The sequence below is a fragment of the Mytilus californianus genome, unplaced genomic scaffold (assembly GCF_021869535.1).
Source record: "Mytilus californianus isolate M0D057914Y unplaced genomic scaffold, xbMytCali1.0.p SCAF_1, whole genome shotgun sequence".
Lineage (NCBI taxonomy): Eukaryota > Metazoa > Mollusca > Bivalvia > Mytilida > Mytilidae > Mytilus > Mytilus californianus.
Window position 1 is genome coordinate 14,866,762 of NW_026262581.1, and position 10,801 is coordinate 14,877,562.

Genomic DNA, 10,801 nt, shown 5'->3' on the forward strand with positions numbered 1-10,801 from the left:
GAACCTGTTGTTCAGTGCTTGTCGTTTGTTGGTGTGGTTCATAGGTGTTTCTCGTTTCTCGTTTTTTATATAGATTAGACCATTGGTTTTCCTGTTTACTGCATTGTTTTACACTAGTCAATTTAGGGCCCTTTATAGCTTGCTGTTCGGTATGAGCCAAGGCTCCGTCTTGAAGGCCGTACTTTGACCAAAATTGATAACTTTTTATACATTGTGACTTGGATGGAGAGTTGTCTCATTGGCACTCATACCACATCTTCTTATTTATATTGTGTACTATGAAAATTGTTGAAACCAGATTCAGAGATTGGTAACTACTAGGATATGTATACAGTAAGCAATTTATATTTGATGGATGATTTAATCTAGTATTTTGGACAAAATTGAAATAAGGAAGGAACTAATTATTAAGGATTGTATATAATTCTAATATTTACAAAACCTACATGTAAACACAAATACGAACTGAATGCTGTGCAAGTATTTCTAGGTCGCAGACTGGTATTATGTTAATATATTTGCGTGTTTAAAATTGTAAAAAATAACCAAAAATCCTCACTTAAATTACGTATCATTATCCAAGATTAATGGCGGTCAATGAAACATCATTCCTCACGTAATAAGGGAGCAACCATTTAAATTCAAAAGGGGCGGAGGGTTTATGGTTTTTTGTCTGAGTCAGAAAAAAAATCTTTTTTTAATGCTGTCAATCAAGTATTTTTTTTCAAAATTTAACACTAAAGGTATGGGGAAAATCTGGATTCAGAATATTTGTTTTGTCATCTGCTTGACCACAATATTGATTTTCATCAAATTGGGGATCAGAATAGTTTTAAGGAAAAAAACAATACCCTTCCCCCTTTTGAAGTTAAATGGTCGTTCCCTACCCTTCGTCAAATATGGCGTTTCGTACAAACAAAAATTGGTGACCATAACATATACACTTGACGATACATATGTGAGTTGCCTCAATTTTGAGTCTTTTAGTACAGAGTTCTTTACTCGATGATAGCTATCGCCTAATATTATTGAGGTCATAAACAAACACATCAACACGGTCGTCTGTTTAATAAGAAACAGTCTAGGTAAATAAAGGCAACAGTAGTATGTCGCTGTTCAAAAGTCATAAATCGATTGAGAGAAAACAGATCCGGGTTGCACACTAAAACCGAGAGAAACACATCAACTAAAAGGGGAAAACAACGGAACAACAGAAACCGTGACTGAAATCGAAGTATCCTCCCCTTCCAAAGAGAATAATCAAACAAGTCTGAAATAAGAAGTATGAAAAAATAAAATGCTCCGCTGGGGCGCAGCTTGATACGACGGCAGAGGTCAAACCCTGAACACTTTGGGCAAGGATGGACACAACATTCAAGCTTGATACAGCACTGAATTTGGATTGTAATTAAATATTTGACACAGAATGAAAGTGGTCTAAGAACTTCTAATTTTTTAATTTACCTATTCATACATGTGATGGACTGTGAAACTCAGATCAGGAGATTGGGAAATTTTGGTCAGGAGATTAGGACTCAGATCAGGAGGTTTTTAATCGACATAAATTTTGTAGTAAATGTAACCGTGTGCTGTAAAAATGGTCTTTTAAAGTGTGTTTTCTTCAACTTTCCATCCAATTTATTATGTTTATAGTACCCTTGTACATATAAAGTTTCTACATCTTTATATTCTACATGTTCAATCTAACATTGTTTTTTTTCAGTATGTTCTTTAAATTTTTTACTTCATATTCTATAAAACAATCATTGCAACCAGAACATGTGTTTACCTATCTGCAAATAGTTTTTATTTGCATACTCAGAAAATCATTCTAACTGTAAAACAAGGGTCATAGTTATTATATAAATTTCAATTTAAGCCTTGAAAGGAAGTATAGAATCCTCCTAAGACATTTAAAATCATTTAATTACCATCCTTTAATGATTATTTGTTCAATTTATATTTTATTTATATTCTTTTAAAAATTTTCATTATTAAAAGGAAAGTAACTTAAAACAGGATAAATCAAGGGAAGTAATCCAATAAATACACAGTTTTTGTTACACAACGGCAGTTAGCCTGAGGTAAAAATTCGTTGATTACCAGTATGTTTGACACCCAAGCTGACAAGTGAAGCCATATAATTATGCATGTTAATTGATTTACAGGTAAAATATAACTTCAGGTAATGTCAGTTACACCAGATGCCTGAGATGATATGTTGGGCAGAAATTTTTCATTCATGAAAAATTTCATACACGGGATTATTTCCTCTTCAACGGGAGGTCGGGAGGAGACTCCTGAAAACGGGATTATTGTACTTTGTCCGGAGGTTCACATGTATGCTTTTCAAACCATATCATTATTATTTGCTTTTATATATAAATCAGAAATAACCAATTTAAAATGGAAAATTTTAAAGAAAAAAAAGGAAACCCCCACCCCCCAAATTTTTTGAACCCCCTTATGATTCATCACCCCACACTCAATCCCAGCTTTCCCTTTGTGGTATGGTACCTTGCAGCACAATTCTAGAGAGATCCATACACTTGAACACAAGTTATTGTCTGGAAACTAGAAAAATGCTTGTTTTTTGGCCCCTTTTTGGCCCCAAATTCCTAAACGTTTAGGGCAATTACCCCCAAACTCTAACCCAGCTTTCCCTTTGTGATATGGAACCTTGCAGTACAATTTCATAAAGATCCATACACTTACACACAAGTTATTGTCCTGAAACTAGAAAAATGCTTGTTTTTTTGCCCCTTTATAGCCCCTAATTACTAAAATTTTGAGGGAATTACCCCCAAAATTAATCCCAGCCTTCCCTTTGTGGTATGGTATCTTGCAGTACAATTTCAGAGAGATCCATACACTTGAACACAAGTTATTGTCTGGAAACTAGAAAAATGCTTATTTTTTGCCCCTTTTTGGCCCCTTATTCCTAAACTTTTTGGGAAATTACCCCCAAACTCAATTCCAGCTTTCCCTTTGTGATATGGAACCTTGTAGTACAATTTCATAAAGATCCATACACTTTCAAACAAGTTATTGTCATGAAACTAGAAAAATGCTTTCTTTTGTGATATTGAACCATATGGTAAAATTTCATTGAGATCCATTCACTTAAACTAAAGTTAGAGTGCGAAAACTAATGTGTCTTCGGACGACGACGACGACGACGACGACGACGCCAACGTCATACCAATATACGACCACAAAATTTTTTTTGCGGTCGTATAAAAATCGGCATTCTCATCGAATGGAGGACGAAATAATACCGATGCCATTTTTCGATTGAAGTTCGATTTTTTAAATGTTGGTAACACACTGAATTAAAATATTCAAATTGTTGACCACACATTCTAACAGTTGTGTCACCTTTTTGCAAAAATTATATATGATTAATAATAGCATTCAATTCAAATGTTTATTGTCATAAAAACTCTTAACAATAAGTTTGTGACAAATTATATAAATACAAACATACACAAAATACTTTTCACAAACAAAACCATAGGAAAACATATCCCATAAAACATATAAAAGTAAAAAAGCAAAACAATCTATTTATATACATATTTATATAAATAAATCAAGAGTCACCTGTCCTCAGTTCTAATGCCTGTTTAAAAAAGGATCCTAAGCTTTTTACTTCTTTTGAGGTTGATGAACAAAGAAGATATTTAATTTTCTCATTCTCTTGCCAGGGCATAAAATCTGGCATATGTTTAACTACATTTCATATAAGTTACCTCTTAGTTTAAATTTTTTTTCAATAACACTAAAGGTACAATTTTACTGCACCAGATGAGCATTTCGACGATAAATGTCTCTTTGGTGATGCTCGTGGCAAAAATATTTAAAAATTCAAAACCTAATTTTTGATGAAAACGTCATATATCTACTGAAACTAAAAACAGTTACATTCCAACAGAGAAACATGGGGAATGTGTCCATGGGACACAGATGATGCCCCCGCTTGCATATAACGTTATAAAGGGACATAACTCAAGAACTGTAAAAGTGACTCTACCTAGGGCCAAATCTGTACTTGGTCTGAGTTTTGTGGTAATAAGCATTGTGTATACGTTTCATAAAATTCAATTGAGGTTAAACTTCAGTTGGAGAACGGAAACGAAAAATTCAGCAATTTTTCCATTTGTAATTATGTAAAGGGCATAACTCTAGAACGGTAAAAGTGACCAACCAAAATTCAAACTTGATCTGTATATTGTGGTAATAAGCATTGTGTATAAGTTTCATAACATTTGGTTGAGGCAAACTAAAGTTAGAGAATGGAAACCAATTTTGGGACGTACGAACGTACGTACATACGTACAGACGGACAAGGGTAAAACTTAATGACCCCTCCGCTACGGCTGGGGTATAAAAACGAAATCTGAATGAAATTCATATCTCAAATCTATTTTGAATTTTAGATATTTGCAATTGGGTGTTAAACCCTATCCATCATCATTTATTTAAATGCGGCATGGAAAATAAGATCCCACTTGTCAAAATATCAGTGTTTCGTATGTGTATAATTATAAGTCATATCTGCATAATTTGACTGTTTTCTTTATTCTTGCATATATGTTTATATACCATGTTATTTGGTGCTTATTCCATACAGATTCGTTCATACATCATCGTCTCAGTACTTGGTTATTTATTTGGAACGCATTTTTAGTCTAAAATTATAGATAATTTCAAATCTAACATGTTATCATCTGCATATATATTTAAAAAAAATTGAAACCAATTAAAATGGAATAAAGCATTTCAATCAAACAATTGTTCATTAAGCTAAAGATGTAAGCACAAACTGAAAGAAAGCAACGCATCCTCTACTGAACTAAAATAAGGATGACTGGATTATCTTCTTTTATCTATCATTATCATAAGGTCTTAAAGTCGTTTTGTGTGTGGACTCAGCAGTTATTGGTTAAATATGGTATATTCACCTCATTATCAAACTGAATGTTTGTCAAAGTTTTAAAACCACCCTTTTCTATCCCATTTTTAACCCATTATCTCTGTTCTTGACATCTCGACCTTACACAAAAATAAATAAAAAGGTATCATGTCGATTGATAATAGGAAATGCCGGGCGCAGCATGTCACAATCGCATTTTGTAAACACTTGAACAAGCGTTTAACAGTCTCCGGGACAAGTTTGCACTTCCGCTGAGTGCAAAAGTTGTCACCTTAATTTTTGGAGTTAAGTCAAAATGAAGTTGATAACTTGGTTGGTATTGTTCCCTGATATTTGTCCTAAAAAATTTTGGCTCTAGCACCACTGTTGAAAAAGTTATGCCCCTTTTTTCAACAATTTCCTCAGAGGAAAAGTAGTTTTCCTCAAGGGAAATCAAATTTCCCTAAAGGAAAAAGATTTTTTCTCAAGGGAAATTGTATTTTCCTCAAGGGAAAAAGATTTTCCTTAGGGAATTTGCTGCATTAATATTTCCTTTGAGGAAATTCTATTTCTTCTGAGGAAATTTGTGGCTTCATACTTTATAAATACTTCATAAACTTTACAAAAATCTACTATGTATATATTATGAAAGTGATAATGCTTCCAATGCCATATATATACTGGATAGACATTTAAGTTCTATCGAACATTTGACATGAGACATTAGACCAAAAGAGCCATACATTCTATTAAACATTTCAAAATATTTCGCTGCGACCATACTACGATTTCACTGCGACTATAACGATTTCACTACGTCTTTCTTACGCTTCTACTACGATATTGATACGATTATACGACGATGAGGAAGACAATAGTACGCTGCTACTACGCGCTTGCCATCCTCAGTACGAACTTACTACTACGTCCATGCCACGATAATTGCAAGACATCATTCTGTTCATCTTCTTCTTTTGGCATCGACATCCGATTATAACATATTGTCGCGTACGTGGAATTTTTATAGAATTTACCCCAATTTAAACAAAACATAATTATCTAGTGCAATGAAAATAACAAATTAGTGATTAAAACTACAATGTATATACAATCTTAATTAATGCTAATAATGCTATCACCTGAAGCTATCAACGGATGGTGCCCGGACAAGTACCACGGGGAGATGATTCCGATTTGTGGTATTGTATAAGGAAAGTATGAATGTCTGTTAGACTCATTAGATGTGTGTATATGCCTGTATGTGAGTGTATGGTTTTTCCTAGTTCTTGAGTCTGCTTTAATGAGTATGTCAGCTGGAATAGCAACAAGATGGTATGATATCTTATACATCATTACCAACCTTGTGCATAGCCTACGTTCTGCTAGTGATGGTAATTTCAATGTTGTAAGCATGTTTGTAACACTACTCGTATTGTGGTATTGCTGATATAACGAGCAACTCGTCGTTGGATCATCTCATTTTTGGTTATTTTCAAGGTGGTTCATTAAATGCTTTGTAACTATGTGTTCCATTTACTTCCATAAATTTTGAAATTATAAAGAAACTAAAGTTTCAACTCCCTCAGGCAAAGTTGACCTTACATGGATTTGGCTATTTGTTTTAGGTATTTTTGTCATATAGCTCTTCAACTGTTTCGGTACTTATACATCCCTCGGATTTCAAATGTTAGGCTTTGAGCGTTCCTGATGAAGGTAAATCCAGAAAAGCCCTTCGGACGCATAAAATTATTAAACGTGTTGTTTTCATTTTTTTATGAAACAGGTCTGTAATTTACTGCTTTATGTTTGTCTCCCTTTTAAAAGCTGGAGCGACGTTGGCCTGTTTCCAGTCTATAGGAGTTTGCCTAGTATGAAATGATTTTTTGAATATAAGCTGTTATATTGGCGATATTTGTTCGTGTAGTTCTTTAAGAACCTCTTCTGTAAGCACCACGACCATCTAAATGTTTTTGATACCTTTAGTGGCATGTTTTCTCAAGGAAACTGGTGTGTACAATAGAAAAGTAAAGATTTGTATAGGGACGAAGAGCGTAGTGACAACGAAGTGGAAACGTAGTGGAGTCGTGGTTCGATCGTAGGAGACTCGTATTAAGATCGTAATGCGATCGGGCAGGTCTTGGTAGAAGTGTACAGAGATCATGTAAGTCGTGGTAAGGTATTAGACGTAGCAAGAGCGTGACAAGATCGTAACTAGAACGTGTTACTGTCGTAGCGGAATCGTAGCAGGATCTTATCAGGATCATAGCAAGGTCGTGGTACAAATGTAAGAACGTGAAGACTATGTAAATTCGTAAATTTTACGGACGCCATCACGAGTTGGTTGACCGTTATGGAATAACCGTTTCACAGATGATATCGGATATGTTCCTTATGTCGTAACTACAATACCCTTCCCTTTTCACGAATGTGACCTTCCGAATTAGACTATTTACCGGATTTGTAATAACATAAGCAACACGACGGGTGCCACATGTGGAGCAGGAGCTGCTTACCCGTCCGGAGCACCTGAGATCATCCCCAGTTTTTGGTGGGGTTCGTGTTGCTTACACTAGTTTTCTATGTTGTGTCATCTGTACTATTATTTGTCTGTTTGTCTTTTTAATTTTGGCCATGGCATTGTCAGTTTGTTTTCGATCTGTGAGTTTGACTGTCCCTCTGGTATCTTTCGTCCCTCTTCTATGAAATATTGAATACTCCAGCCGACCATACCACGATCTCACCGCGATCCTAGTTTTTTATAGATCGTCGTGGGATCTTCGTGGTCTTGGTCTAGTGTGATGGGGGCTTAAGCGCGGATCGCGAAGAGGACCCCAAAATTAACGGTCACGCAAAAATATAAATTAAATCACATAGCCGTTTCCTACATATGTAAGCGGAGTAACAAAACTATCGAAACAAACAAACATTTAATTGTGTAACTGTTATTTGTACAATAGATATCTGTTCGCAGGTTAAAATCTTTTAAAAAGATTTGCCAATAACATGTTAATATTTATATTCACCGATATAAACATTTACATACAAAGCCCTGGTAAAAATATAATGTAGTTTACATATATTCTACTTTTGGAATATATTCTAGCCAATAGAAACAAACTGAGAGTTTCAAACGGAGCGAGACCGGATGCGTCTATGAATCACCCCCATGTTTTATGCGTACATTTCATTTTATTACAATTACTATAAATCATGAAAATGTTTCATGTAAAAGTGAGTAGTCTGATCAGGTGTAAGGGGTCATCGACACCGATATAGATCTTCGATCTTGCGTAATTTAATGTCAGATCAAAGTATAGAATACAATATATAGATCAACACTTATAATAAAAAAACCAATATTGAGTATGTTATCACGAAATGTAGATTTAAAGTAATTTGTTTACCTGTTAAATACGATATAAAGGAAAATCCGATTCGAAGTGGAGTGTCCCACTTCGCCATTTTCTATCCTTTGTCAACAGGTATGATTCAAATGTTTACCTGTGTTCTAAATTTAGTAATATGACGCTTTAGAGAATTACCTGCATTCATCCTAGTTTGTAAAAATGTAAACAGACAACGTATTATATATGCACGTGACACAGACAAATAAAGAGATTTCGATATGTTAAAAAAATAATATATATGGAAACCCTATAATATGTCAAGAAGTTTTTTAGTATAATAAAAAAGAAATCCATGGCTTCAATATCTATTTTTAGACGATGGAATAAAGTTTATGAGATCATTTTCATTTCACGCCGGAGCATACGGTTTAAGATTAGCAATTTCTGCAACATGGTCATCCAACATTCACCCTTTTTCCAACGACATTTGACATAACTCGCTGTCAATCCTGATCAACAAAATTTTCAATAAATACATGTATGTTTCCCGTTTGAATGGTTTTACACTAGTAATTTTTTTGGGCCCTTTATAGCTTGCTGTTCGGTGTGAGCCAAGGCTCCGTGTTGAAGACCGTACTTTGACCTGTAATGGTTTACTTTTATAAATTTTGACTTGGATGGAGAGTTGTCTCATTGGCACTCATACCACATCCAGTGGCGGATCCAGAACTTTTTGTAAGGGGGGCTCACTGACTGACCTAAAAGGGGGGAGGGGGGAGGCTGCTCCAGTCATGCTTCAGTGATTCCCTATATAATCAACCAAAATTTTCCCACAAAAGGGGGGGCCCGGGCCCCGCAGGCCCCCCCCTCCCGGATCCGCCTATGATATCTTCTTATATCTATGTACTTAACCTTTTTGGTTTTATAAAGTCATGAAATGTGTACCCTCTGGAAGTAAAATGCAAGCAGAATTCTAAACATTGACAAAATAGAAAAGTTAAAATTGCCGTTTTTAAACGAAAACATCCGTTCTTACTCATTCAACCTGTTCATTACTATTTATTATATATACTTATATAGGGATTTATTATTTTTCAGAACGATAGGTCATTTTTCCGAAGAATGAACCCGGACGATTCCAAAATAACAATAATAAAAATAGCAATAATGTGAATATCCAGATCTGATTTTTTTTCAAATGGTATCTGCTAGAGTAGATTCAGATTGTTATATGATATCCAGGGTAGATACATTATAAAGGTTCAGTTTTCATCTTACATGCGTGAACACACGGAAACGCAAAGTCTAGGTAAATTTCTTTTCCTATCAAATGTAATTTTTCGGCAATCATATATATGTGTGCGACTCATAGATTTTTTTAACTATACCAAACGCGCAATAACTAAACCTAAATTATTATAACATGCATTAAACACGCCAAAATTGAACGACCAAAAGCGCAAGATTTTTGTCTTATCAACTCTCCAATTTGTGCATACACGTAAAGTATCTAAGAAAAGGTAGCAGGTATGGAACTTTTCAATGTGCTCCCTCACACTTAAAGAATTTTATGCTCTAGGACTTAGACCAAAAATTACATAACGATTTTTGTTTTTCTTTCAAATATGTTTAAAAGCGCAACTGTGAAATACTATTTTGTTATTAGCAGTCAGTTTAGTTCAATTTTGTCAAGGTTAAGTCTATATGGCTGTAAAAGTAAAATATCCTTTACAAAATGTGTATACAAACAATATTTGCTGAGGTCCCACAACAAATGAATGTTCTATGTTTGTCCCAATGTTACGTTTGCGCAAAGTAAATTTTCTACATTCATGTAAAGAATGACCTAAAAATAAAACAATTCTTTTGGTGGTTGCCTTTGCAAGCTTTTTGTGAATTTTGGATTTTCAATGCTTTTTAATTTCCTTATACAGTTTGCCTTCCAACTATTTTAGTCGAGTCGTACAGACCAACGCGCATCTAATGCACAAAAAGAAAACCTGGTTTCTTTGGTGAGTTTGAAAACCAGACACTGATAATGGTCATTCCTCATCAAATAAATAAATACAGTATTTAGTGCATCAACTCTTCTTGGACTGACTTTTATCTCGCTTGTTTTATGACTATATTTCTAACCTTTACGATGATTCCTTTTGCAACAAAGCGAAAATAAGTGTCAAAATGTGACAACTGAAAGAGTCTTACTGTCGGTATTTAGAACACCAGTAGGTTGACCTTTACCTGACCTTTACAACATGCATTTCACACATCCTCCCTAGACCAAGCAGTGTTGTGGTCTATTACTGTAATGGTCAGTCGATTAAGATCTGCCTTAGTGTGACCAGGGGATCTCAAATGTCGACTGAGAGGAAGGTCTGGCTTGCATTCATAGTCGCTATGATGGCCGTTCATTCGTTTGTGAAATGGCTGTTCTGACTCGCCAACATACTGTTTACCACATTTACACTGTAGAAGATACACAGCATTTGTAGTCTTGCAATTAACATTGCAAAATATGGTGTATTCCGTACCAGTGGAG